This window comes from Dermacentor albipictus, chromosome 6 (assembly GCF_038994185.2).
Source record: "Dermacentor albipictus isolate Rhodes 1998 colony chromosome 6, USDA_Dalb.pri_finalv2, whole genome shotgun sequence".
Classification (NCBI taxonomy): domain Eukaryota; kingdom Metazoa; phylum Arthropoda; class Arachnida; order Ixodida; family Ixodidae; genus Dermacentor; species Dermacentor albipictus.
Window position 1 is genome coordinate 83,093,869 of NC_091826.1, and position 13,412 is coordinate 83,107,280.

The 13,412-nt window shown below is 45.9% G+C and overlaps 1 non-coding gene across 1 annotated transcript; it reads left to right on the forward strand.

The window, feature by feature from the left end:
• Positions 1-7,179: 7,179 nt before the first annotated feature.
• On the forward strand, positions 7,180-7,254 carry TRNAS-GGA (transfer RNA serine (anticodon GGA)). The gene has a single exon. It is a non-coding gene; the product is annotated as a tRNA-Ser (tRNA).
• The last annotated feature ends 6,158 nt before the right edge of the window (positions 7,255-13,412 follow it).

Below are 13,412 nucleotides of genomic sequence, written 5' to 3' on the forward strand. Positions count from 1 at the left end.
GCCCAGGTAGCACACAAAGTCTTGAAAACGTCGTATTAAGGGATTCAACGTCTGAAACGGATTTTGACCAAAATCGACGCATCAAAGACGTTCCAAACAAGATAGCTTAAAAACGAGGGGTGAATACGTTTGGATAACGTTGGAAGCCAGGCAGCTTAAAAACGAGGGGTGAATACGTTTTGAAAACGACTTCATATGACTCGCTCTATCTCTTTAGTTATCATGTGACCAAGGTGGCCACGTGATTCGTGATGCCGGGCAGCCGGGCGAGCCGGGCATAGTCGCGTCTTCATGGCGTCGTCGCGTCCCCGCACTCGCATTGCGCTGTGGTGTGTTTGCGGCTGTTCTGAGTGTGCTGCCGCTGCCCTTTGCTATGTAAGTGTTGCAGTGTTTTGCTGTCAAGAAAACGATATTCTGTGATTAGTTTGGGTTGTGCGAAATTGTTTGTGTGGTTTTAATTCGGAAATCAGTAGTGTTTTCAATTGTTATCGGACCATGGCGGCCACGTTATTCGTGAAGCCTGGCATAGTTGCGTTATCGCACTTGCATTGCGCTGTGGTATGTTTGCGGCTGTTCTGAATGTGCTGCCGCTGCCCTTTGTCATGTAAGTGTTGCAGTGTTTTGCCGTCAAGAAAACGACATTCTGTTATTAGTTTGGGTTGTGCGATCTGTTCGTGTAGTTTTAATTTCGAATTCAGTAGTGTTTTCAATTGCAGGGCGCCGAGTGGAGGGCACTAATCAGCTCTTCAAGTTCATTGTCATGTTATTTGAGGCGCCTTTTCACTGACGCTGTAATTCAGGCGTTAAGGGCAGTATAAGGACGAAAGTTAGAGGGAATAAATTGTGCCTGTGTGTCCCTAGCGTCGGGATCGGCCGCTATGCGTGATCCTAACAAGAAAGCATTTTGCAGAATGCGAAGAAAGATGGCAAAATTGCTGTCTGTGCGCACCTTGCCAATCTCCGCAATAGAGCCGTCATCGTGGTATTTTAGTCTCCCGTTTAGCAAGAGTGTTGCAGACAAGATAACTGGTTCAAACAGGCTTTTTTTATGATTCAGTACTAGTACGGTATCCCAAAAGGTGAGGTCAAGTGCTCGCCCTATTTTCTTCCCTCGCGCTACAGCGCACTGACAGAATTTTGCGTGCACCATATATACCGTGCTTTTATCGTTTACGCTTCAGGTTCTCGATTGTGTTTTCGCCCCCTTTACCCACGTGAGCGGTATTTCATGGTCTTACGGGGTACCACGTGTGTCCATATATTGTGTCCAATATATGAAACGGCCCAACTCTATTTTATTTGACGCCTCAAATGGTATCAATGTATTGAGTCCCTTGTAGCTTTGTGCTTGTTATCAATTTTACTACTTGGCGAATGGATACAGCATGTACGCTGCATAACTCGCTTGTGGATACTGCGCACGTGAGTCGAGTATGCTTCAGGTAGTACCATTGTTTGCCGTTTGGGACATGTGTCGGAATGTACGCTGTGCGCCCTTCGCGCTTTAATTAGTCGGCGGCCTGCCGAGTTCGTGCGGGTGCAATGTGTGCGCGTGGAGTAAGCGAAGCGCTCGCGCGGTTTTTTTTATATGTGTTCTGTTCGCGCGCTTCGCACAGCAGGGCATGCCGCAGTTCTTTGTCCTTGTGCAACACATTTTCCTAGCGTACGCCTGTGCATTATTTGATACCGTTTTCACACGGGGCTCTTTTAACCGCTATCCAATCCGTTACAAATCGAATTTCTCGGTCGTGATTGGCTCTTTTGCGCAAGCTACGACAGTGAGCCAGTCGCATCGATAATTTCGATCCGGATCGGGCGTGATGGCGATCGAGAGTGGTCGCGTGACGCCGGTTTTACACATGGCTCCCACATAGGGAACACTTTAAGTTCAATGCTACTGAGTGAAGAGCAAGTGCATATATATGCCAGTGGTGGTATGTGGGCAAGTCTTTCTGGTGAAGCCAATACTTGTGCATTCAAAACATTTCAACTACCAGCGTAGTGCATCAATGTGTCTACTTCACAAAACGGAGCACCAGTGCAGATATCTGAGCATACCTGTCCAGGGCAGCAAGTGTGTCTACATTTAAACCACTACCAGCTTGTGCGGCAGTTCTATTTCCAGCGGGACTGCAGAATAATCAGTAGGGTGCGCTCAAGCTGTTTATCTATGAAGCTCTGCCTCGACTGTGTGCCAAATATTTTTGGACGTGAAAGTGGGGGTGAATTGGTAAACATCAGTGGAACTATGCCTGGACTTTGTGGCAAATGTTTTTGGATGTGAAAGTGTGGGTGAACTGGCAAAGAATTTGCTCTGGGCTACATGTGTTAAACGTTTTTCTCATTCAGAGTGCTTTTTTTTTTACTTTAGGAGACTGAAGATGTGCGCAAAGTGTGACATGTCAGTGTGCTAATTAATGTATTTGCTGGTTTGCAAATTATTCGTTGCAACTTTGTCTTTGCCAGAGAGGTACAACATTGCCTCTTGTACAGGGTTTTTTAGATAAAACACTTACTATTTATTACGAGTAATAGTGTTCAGATGGCCGCACTTCCATGTAGGTGCACCGATAGCTTTGGGTATGTTCTCATGTTTGTATAAATCTTATATAAGCTAGTTACAAATTGTATGTCACTAAGCATTGTGATATTCTTTAAAGAACTGCTTGGTTGGTGTACACTTGTGAATTAGTATTGAGGCGGTGGTATTTCCATGTAGGCGCACTGCTAGCTTTCTGTGTGCTCACGTGTTTGTATTAAGCTTTTACAAGGGAGTTACAGCATGTACGTCACTAAGCGCTGTGATATTTTTAAAGAACTGCTTTGTTGGTTTTACACCTGTGAGTAATAGTACTCGGGTGGCACTAGTCGTGTGTAGGTACACAGGGACCATTTGTATACATTATGCTCATGTAAAGCAGTTACAAAGTGTATGTCACTAATCACTGTGATATTTGTTGAAGAATTGCTGTGATGATTTTACACATGTGAATAACAGTGGTCAGGACACAGTACTTGCGATGTACAGTTGAATTTATACAGTGCCAAGACATGGGCTGTATACGTACCAAAAGAAATGTATGTCATTATATTGTTGTGATTATTACTGTTTGGATGTTATTAAACTCTAATAACATTTTTTCTTGTATCTATTGAGGTATGGCAATTTGTCATGCAACCAAACTGAGGACCTGAACTTGTGCATACAAATAAACAGCTAATTTAAGAGTATACTGCTCATATTATGCGAAACCAGTTTAACAAATCTTGTACTACAATGCTGGAAAAATGACAGAGCTGACAGGGATGTACAGAAAGAGTTCTGCACTGGCTGAAGGACTGCCCCACACTGGAGTTGGTAATGTTGCGTTTATTGGAGTAGAACAGTAAGTGCACTTCTATTAAAAATGGGATAGTCAATGCAGAAACATAAGGCAGACGAACAGATGTGGCACATTTTTTTCAGGGCCCTCCATGCCTACTACTGCATTTCTAGTCTTCCTGTGCTCTTCGTATAAGCCCCTGTTCAGCCAAGGTTTTTACTCCATGACAGTTGTTCTACTGGGTTCGTAGCAATATTGAAGAAAAAAATGCAATGGTTTTCAAGAACTTTCGAGGCCCCGACACAGTAACTTCAAGGACCTCGTGCAATTTTTTTAGTAGTTTGGACAGGCAATAACTTGTTCAACAGCATCGTTAACTTTAATGCAAACAAAAGAAAACAAAACAAATCGCATTTCACTGATTTCAAACATTTGAAAGACTGCTAATTTGCCTTTCACACTAAACGCACACAAGGAAGCATTTCAAAAAAGCGCTCAAAGTTTTTCTGCAATAGCACAATTAACTACTTGGGCCTGCAACATTTGCAGTTTTTGAATACTGTCTGGTTTGACAGTGTATGTGATGTCATCTGTTGCCTCAGCTTTTCACCACCAAATAAGCAAGTCGTTTGTAATTTCCTTTTATTGTGTCTGTAGCTCTCGATTTACTCATCACGGCTTTTCTTTGAATGCCTCAACTGTTGAGCTTCCTGCTTCTGCTCCTCCAGGTACATTTGTCGCCGGTTCCGTGTGCCTAAAACTGGTATCTGCAGCTCCTTTGTAATTTCAACTTTAACGATGTCGCTTTCTTTCTAGTACCTCCACAGACAAGTCTCTGTGACATGCGAAGAGTGTCACAGAAGGGAAAAAAAAAACGCTTGGCAATGTCTGCTAAGTCTAGCCAAGTGTACAAATTTAAGGACTTTCCAGTACTTCTAAAAATTCCAGGGTTTTCAATGCCTTGAAAATGGCATTTTAGAAATAAAGGGTTTTCAAGGATCGCTACAAACCCTGGATTCTAGCACCTAAATAATTTTACAAGCTTATTTTGGCGTGGAGTTTGGAAATTCATGCTTTTTAGCTAACGCTGCACTATCTCTGTACATTGAAACCACGAGAACGCAACCATTTTGGAGTAAAGCAAAATACTGAAAGCTTTTAATACCACTCTTTTTCTATGGAGCTTCGTATTGCCTAGTTAAGTTTACGAATGTGCCTGGTTTTGGTGGGCGTTTCTTCGACATTTTCTGTGAGAAGTAGATGACTAACCCCCATATTCAGAAATGTATCTTAATACAAAACTCATGCTTGACTTTATATAAACGACGCCTGGTGCGAACGTCCCCTACACTGTAAACAGGTTTGACCCTTTTAGGGAGTTTTGGCCTCGTTGCATAACTCAAGCCCTTAAGGGAGGACAAGATCCTCCCTTCGAACGGAGTTTTTTTTCACCTCCTTGTGTTTGGTGGTTTTATGGGGAATTATGGGAGTTTTTGAATTCTCCTTTAAACACCAACCCCTGAGCGGTTGCAGGAGTCTTTATGGGGAACGTTGGGAGTTTTTCATTCCTCTTTTGGACACCAGCACTATGGAACTTTTTATGAGGAGCTTTGGGAGCTTTTACAAGTTGACATGGGTATTTTATTTTGCTGCTTATGGGAATTTATAGGAGAAACGATGGGAGTCCTTACGTACATTTTCAGAAACGTTTGGCTTCTTAAGGGAGTGTTGAAGGAGACCTTTGGGAAATTATTTTGCCTCCTTGTAGGAGTGCTTAGGTGTAAACATGGGAGCAACTGTTCCCATATTTTGGGAGCTTTGCTTAAGGGAGCAATTATGGTTAATTTTGAGAGTTGAATTTTTGCTTTTTATGGGAATATATAAGAGAATGTTTGGGAGTTAATTTTTACAGCTTTAGGGAGCTGTTTTATTAAGGGAGTTTTAAACAGATGTTTTGGGAGTGCATTTTAGCTCTTTATTAGAGCTTTTACAGGTAGGTCGGGAGTTTATTATGCACCTTTTGGGAATTTTACGAGGTTGAAGGGAGTTTTTTGTGTGTTTAGTAGATTGTGTCTAACGAGGTGCAAAAATTATGACAAAGCAATAAAATGTCTGGAAATTTATTACAGTTCCAGAATCAAATGTGCCAGCATGATATTACAATCAATGACTATTAGCATAATGCGCAATCAATCATGCATGCCCTCCAACAAAGAGTGCATTTTCTGGATGGAAACTGAGTGAATCAAGTGACATGTGGCTCATATGTAATTGCACGTAAACTTGATGGCTGATAGCACTAAGGGCAAATAGTAGTAGTATAAACTTTATTTCTTTTAGTCGTTTGGGCGGTCGGTGCGTCCCTCAGTCCAGGGCTCCACTGGTCTCTGTGGTTTGCTGGGCTTGATCAAGAAGAGCTCTCTGGCTCTCTGCATCTTCACTAGCAAGCCAAACATTCCATTGTCTGTTACTTGACACTTGCGTCGTAAGGGGCGAATTGGAATTTGGAGACTGTAGTTTATACATTCATGTTACGTGGGCAAGAGTTGGCAGCTCCCCGCACCAAGAACACATACTTTCATAGAATGCAGAGTGTATCTTACTGAGTATTTGTAGGCGTAGATATGTGTTAGTCTGTACACAGCACTAATCCCTGGCCTGTTCTCCCATAAGGTTGGGGTGCGGACGCCTGTATTTTTGTCTCTCTTTTGCCTGGTTTTCGAAGGTGTCACGTGGGTCAATGGGGGGTTCCTTGAAAGGACCGACTAGTGCTTGGATGCTTATTGCCCGAGCAGTCGGTCTGCCCTCTCATTTCCCTCGAGTCCAGAATGCGCCGGGCACCAAATTACCACCTGGTGCAATTCTGTGAGTTTTGCGTGGGACGGTACCCGTCATTAACGAACAGCATGCTGCCTTAGAGGTACACCATAGCCAATGCAGATGGTTTCTTTTGGGAGCTCTGCCATCCAGAGCTCAGAATATGCACATCAAACTTAGGCTACCCACTACATGGCCTGCCCAGCTCCACTTATTTTACTTAATGACAATTAGAATATCGGCTGTCCTCGTTTTCTCTCTAATCCATACCGCTATCTTCCCGTCTCTTAACGTTCAGAATATGCACGTCAAACTTAGGCTGTCCAGAGAGCCCACGATGCGGCCGTTAGGCTCGGCCTAACAGTCCCCACGTGAGAGCAGCCCGCAGCTCTGCCCTAGGGCAAAGCTTCTCAGGACCTTGTCATTAAAGTTCTTTGTCTGTCTGTCTGTCTGCACCTCGAAAGGCCAGTGCTATGGCTGCTGCATCCATGGTACAGGCTGAAGGGTTACGAATGGAGGTTGTTATCACTGTGAACCGATTGAAGGCCACTATTGTGAATTTGTCTGCTGCCACTTTACACGCATTTGTGTAGTATATGTCTGGATTTCTTTCATACTTCTTTAGTAAAGCCTTTGATTGCGCTTTCCTGCTTTGGTGGTGTTCCGTGCTCATATTCTTTGGGATTGGTGAAACTAGAATTTTCTCTCTTGTTTGTCTGGGTAGCGAAACTGTTTTTTCCCAGCCATACTGCGCTCTCAGGGCCACCTTTTGCAATAGGGCCTTTCCTTGTTTTGTCGAATTCAGACGTTCTGTCTGAGGCGTGACCACTGCTGTGGCATGTTCTTCATATGTGTTGTGAATACCAAGAGCCTCCAGATTTTTGGCACTTGTGTTTTTGGGAGCCCTAACTGCCCCGATGATGGAGCTCACTTTAGACATGTTCTGCAGACTTTAGTTCTGCTGAACTACTACGTCAAACACTTGTCTTTGCTTCGTGTGTTGTCGACAAATTCGACTTCGCCCTGCCATCTGCTAGCCGCCTGGTTAGCTCAGATGGTAGAGCGGCTGCCCCGGAAAGGCGGTGGTCCCGGGTTCGAGTCCCGGACCAGGACGATTTTCTTCAACTCTGAGGCTTTTCAGGAACCCGTATGGGCTTCCTTTGTAGCAATTGCTATGAACGGGTGGATGTCTAATTTTCCCTTTATTAATTAAGAAAAAGAAATTGTATGCTGTAACTGCCTGAAATTTATTTCTAATGCACAAACTTCTGTGCATAGACAATTTGGTACAAGAAAGTGCTGGTACAGATTTCCCAGTGAAAATGCATGCATGCAGTTTTAAGCTTATTTCACAAAACTGATAAAATGAACATAATTGTGTGCACACACTGCATGCCTCCATTTAACACAGAAACAGGCTGGCTGTTTGCATTGTTCATGCTGCATAACAGTAATTTGCCGCCTTAGAAATAATGTTGCTGTGGCACAAATCGCTGTCACAACCTATATCGACACTTAGGGAATGGTTATCAAACACACCTCATGACGAAAATACAACACTCTTTGACCCGCCGAGGTTGCTATGTGTCCTTGGCGTTGTGCTTAGTATTAAGCACGAGGTCGCAGGATCAAATCCTGGCCACGGCGGCCGCATTTCGATGCGGTGGCGTGCAAGAACGCCCGCGTGCCGTGGCTGTGCACGGTAAAGAACCCCAGGAGATCAATATTAATCCGAAGTCGATCCCAACTGCATGCGGCGTGCCTCGTAATCAGATCGTGGTTCCGGCACGTAAAACGGGAGAAATTGAAAGAAACAAAACAATGTCTCTTTTTCGTGCGGCACTAGCTCCTTGAGTTTTCTTCAGCGGACCGACGGGTCTCAACACCGCAACATAAAAGGTGTGAGCATTATGTGTATTACGCAATGGGTCCGCGCCGTACTCACCACCGCAGCTGAATATATAAGGCCGCGTGAAACATGAGGCAACTGGGCAAGCGGTAATCCGAAACGCGCCGTTTCCAAAGCAGTCCACACCGTACGCGCTCCGATTTTGTGAGGACTGTGGGCGAGGTTTCACTAGCCGCTTTCATATCGTGGCGCAGTAGGGAATGCCCGAGCACGGCCGCGCGAACCACAAAAGTGTATTGTAGTACACAGATCACAAGGCGATGGCTACGCGGTGGCCGATCACCGCCGTGCTGCGCAGGGGGCAGGTATTCTTGTGAGGTTCCACATATTACACGCAACACTCTCCGACGGCCGCCGTAATTCTCTCGTAAGAACGCATATAGACACACGCGCAGAACTACGAAGCTAGAGCAAAACAGGTGCCGTCACCGGCGCCGACGACAGTGGCGCTTCGAGGGCTTTGCCTTCAGTATCACTTTTAGTTGATGGGAAAACAAACAGAAGCGACGACATTCTACGGCCGAAGCCGTCGAAGTCTTGCATGGTCGCGCTTCCGAAGTCAGGTCGTAAGGTCGACCGGTGGTTCTGGCAGCGCGACAGGACATTGTGATCAACGAGACGAACAAATCGTCTTTTATATCGCCCTAAATAAGCTGGCTTGCACTCTGGAAATGTATAAATTTGCAGAATTAAGAGAAAGAAAAGCAACCACTTGGACAATATATCTCTCCTTTCTCGTCTCCTTCTCACACATGTGTATACTAAAATAAAATAACGCATAAAATAAGAAACAGAGAACTCCGTTTACGCTAAAGGGAGGTCTCTATCTTCGAAACTCCCTCTTAATAAGGATGTAGAATTGAGGTTCTTTCTCCTTCTTTCACCCCCATTTTGCGAGGGAGCGAAATGGAGGACGCTGAACATTTCTGCACCACTGTAAGGGAGCACGGTTTTCAGGCACGTTGTCTCAAGGGAGGTGACATCCCTTAATATGCCCTTTTCGGCTCATTTGCGTTTACAGTGTAGACGCTCACTGCCTTTCTTTTGGTGCGTTCACGGCTTGCGTCATTTAGATCAAGTCAAGCATGGGCTTCAAGTTATGATGCATTTCTGAATATGAGGGTAAGCGTGCGCAATTCCGGGCAACGCATTGTGCCATTGACACTGAGAGGAAACGGGTTAACAAAGTTAACGCCCTATGCTCCTAAACTTTTGCCTGCCTGTGGTGTGCGTGTATCGTGCAAGAAGGAACAGCGCAAACACCAGGACGAAAAAAAGCATCAACCACACCAGTGCTTCGTGGTGTGGTCCATGTTTTTGCGTCGTCCTTGCGTTGTGCTGTTTCTTCTAAAATGCTCAACCAACTAGCCGACAAGTCCATCCTGTGCATATATATTGAACACACGTATGAATGTAGATGGTCTTCGAAGCTTTTAGAACGAGCACTGCCACCGGATACGAGCAGTGCACGCGTAACAAGTGGACACATTAGTCATTTACACATGCGTGCCAATGCATGTGACGCGGCTATCGGCATAAGCAGTCTCCAAATGCTGGAATGCATGCTCTTCAAAACGCTAACGATCCGCTGCTAATGCAGGACAATAGCTCACAGCGGACTGAACCGAACTTTAAACTAATGCACTTGAAAAGAACGCCTACACGGCAGCGTGAGGCACGTCGAAATGCCTGGTACTGGCGTCGCAGTTAACCACATACGAATGGAACTGGCGGAAAAAATAAGCAGACATGCTCACCAGTATACGCGTGACTTAAATTCACATACGTGGATGGTTGGCATGATACTTTGTATCCGCGTATTTTCGGAGAACATATAATGCATGGACTGAAAAAGCACTCGATCGTGAGCTGAACGGCACATTTGTTATTTTCCTGGGGTGACGACAAGCCGTCAATAGTTCTCACGTCGTCGTCTACGTTGTATTCCTTCGTTAGTCGTAGCAAGGAATGGAAATGATGCAAACGCAAACGTATTCCAGTACATAACAGCACAGCACACTGCTGAGAAACTCCACCCACCGCAGCCGATTCCTCAAATACATTTGTTATATATATAACCTCTAAAACAACACGACTGAGCGTGGTGGCTTTGTGGTGTAATGGTTAGGATGTGTGCTTTGAATTGTATAGATGCGAGTGAACGCGGGTTCGAATCCACGTGATGTATAGAGCAATGTGGTTCTCCATAAGTATGTGATTCCCTCGATTATTGTGTTCTAATTAGACTATGTGTCTCCTGATTGTGAAATGTGCGGAGATAATTGCGGATTAATGGTTAATTAGCTTTTTTTCGTCCGCAGTGGCGTTCGCGACGCATACGCATAGGCCGATTCCGAGCAGTCACGCCTCATGGTAGGCAGCAAAAATAGCCAGGAAAAATGACTTTAAAATCCTGCATAACTTTGCTCACGCCTATTCTGTAGGCCGCTTGGAATTGGGCTACTGACTCTGAGGAGCCGCCTAGGGAACGGTATATCAGCGACCCTAATTTGATCTGATTTCCTGCCTGCATGCGTGGCCAGGACTTCGCTAAGAGGGTATTGGGAAGAGTACTAGCACTCAATTTGGGGGAGTAGAAGTACTCGGTCTGGTGGAGTGCCATTACCCCTGCGGTGAGAGTATTAGCACTCTGCGGAAGAGTACTAGCACTCCCTGTGGGAAGAGTATTATCACTCTGCGGAAGAGTACTAGCAATCCCTGGCGGTGGAGTAACAAAACTCTGTTAACAGGAGTTGACCCACTCTCTCTCAAAGAGGGTCGATCTACTCTCGAAAAGAGAGTGAAATATGGGACAAGCCGCTACTCCCTCAAAGAGAGTGCCCGGCACTCCCTTTGTTTTTAGAGTGTGCCGAGGACCCGTTGCAAACGACTGATATGATTTAGCCACCTATGGTGAATAAATAAAATGTTAGCGTAACTTCGTTCATTATGCGCACAGTGTGCAAATTACTGCCAATGCGGACACTCGAACCGTGCCGGCAACGTCACCTTCGACTGTATTTCTCTAGGTTTAAAAATTTAGTGCAACTAAAAAGAAAGACAAAATGCTACCCTTAAATGTCCACCCTAAGTAAATGAGTGATCAGAAATGTCACGCTACAGGCAACTGCAGCACTAGTGTGTGAAGTTAAATCTGTGCTGCGCTAAACACTTCATTAAAAACCTACCAATAGGTACATGGTTATTAGGCAGAGGCTCGACAATGAGCAACATTGCCATATATGAGAAATTGAAGAGTCTAGCAGTGTGTTGGGTAAACTGGTATCCAAAAGAAAGGTGAAGCATCGATTGCGATACCAAATTTGAAGACAGCTGTACATATATGGATAGTATTTGTATCGACCGTATATACTTGGAGACATTCGCTTACTAACTAAATTCACAAGCACGGTGTCAATCCGCACAGGAAAACATGAACACATCACCATTGATGACCACGGACGCTCGCTGTCAAAACGCTGACGCGAGGAAGCGCGGGAGCAGCACCGAGTGAAATGGCCTCAACGCTGTCTATCGCTTCAACGCAAACTGAATGGTAAGACCACAGCACACGCAAAGCTACGAGCCGTCGGCCCACCTAGACTCTGCCCCTAAGCCGATCGCTTTAAAGATAAATCCCGCGCGACCACGGGCGGCCTCGCGTTGCTGTTGAAGTACAACGCCCCCCTACCTCCCCTCCGGCCGGTTTCGTGCGCGCGACTGAAGGCGGCGCGCTTCCTGCCCGCTTTCCTACCTTGAGCGCGCGAGATTGAGCAACGATCGTCGGTTCCCCTTGCGCGCCGTCGCAAAATACACAGTTGCTGCCGGACAACAACGCCCGCCCCCTGCTTCCTCGCTCCCATCCCCTCCAACCATTCGCTGGCCAGATTGAATCGCGATCGTTGGCTCCCTTCGAAGGCTTTCACTCGCACATACAGCGTACGGCGCGTGCGACGGTGTTATCGTTCTTGTACTTTATACAGAACACCATGGCGACGCTGATGCCGATGGCAGCAATGCGCCTGAAGTCTCCATATAATTATTATTGCTATAGAAACAACGAAGCATTTCACTAACAAAACGGAGGCAATCGCGTTGGGGCCAGAATGTATTTTGATGTTCGAACATGACAATTATCGGACTAACGATGGACATGTCTAGCTGTCGAAGTGACGGCGAAGTTGTCCAATGTTCCAAGCTTGCGACGCGATGATGCACGAGGGCGTTGCGATGGTTACAGTGGTGATTAGGGGAAACCAATCGAAGGCCGCACAACGTGACACGTGGCGATATTTAGCCGAATGGAGAAGCAGCGTTCGCTCAGAAAGGCAAGAGGATGCGAGCACTTTCCGCTCGACTTATTGCAGCGACAGTGGCTGTCTCAACGACGTTTCCGTGAGACAAAATATGTTTCCATGAAGCCACTCACAGGTTGCACTGCTAGGCTGGCAGCGGCGTGATTGCTGGTTACAGCGCTGGCGAATGCAGCACGTGGGCCCTGCTTATTTCGCACAACATGCAACCTCACTTTACGAAGCTCCTCGGCGGCTATTAGGCGTGTGGGTGGAATCAGGACTCTTCACAGGCGCACTTATAAAACAGCGGCCGCTGCACGTGCGCTAAGCCGGTAGGCATTCCGCAGTGAGAACCGTATTGCGAAATATAGCCTAAAGCAAATGAAATTGCCGGCGCGTTATGAGGGCACCAAGAGCTCTGGCGGCACTCAAGCCATTTGTAAGCGAAATGATGCCAGGCCCGCATGTGAAGGCGCCCCGCAGGTGTTAGTGCATGTCGTATAGTTACGCGGCCTTTTATGAACTCAACTCCCACGAGCTGTAGATAAGAAATGCTTCTTTCTATTTTGTATCTTGTCTCCTTCTGCGCATAACTCCTTAAGGCAAGCGTGATAGAATATGTAGAAAGAAATACGCAGATGCGATGGAAAGCAACCCAAGTGCAATGTTGGCACGGAGAAATGGTAAGAGCTGTGTAAGTTATACGCAAAAAACGAAGCAACACAATCCCCAGCATGATTGAAGAGCTGAGTCAGCAACGTAAAAATAATTTATCTCTATAGGAACCGCGCAGGAAAGGAATGGCTGATTCCCCAGCGCCTTACTCTCATGCATGTTCGATGGCATTCATGGAGCGCATCGAAGTGCTGGAATAGAGATTTAGAGATTTCTCGCATGCATGCGCACAGACGCCACTGCTTTCAGAGGCTGCGTACAGGAAGGCACTCCCTTCGAGATCGGTTTCCCTCATGAATAGGAGAAACGGTCTCCCCATCAATCTGGAGTGCCGTCCCTTTCATTGCAATACTATATGAGCTATATAGCTCTCCAAAGCACTCACACTGAGAC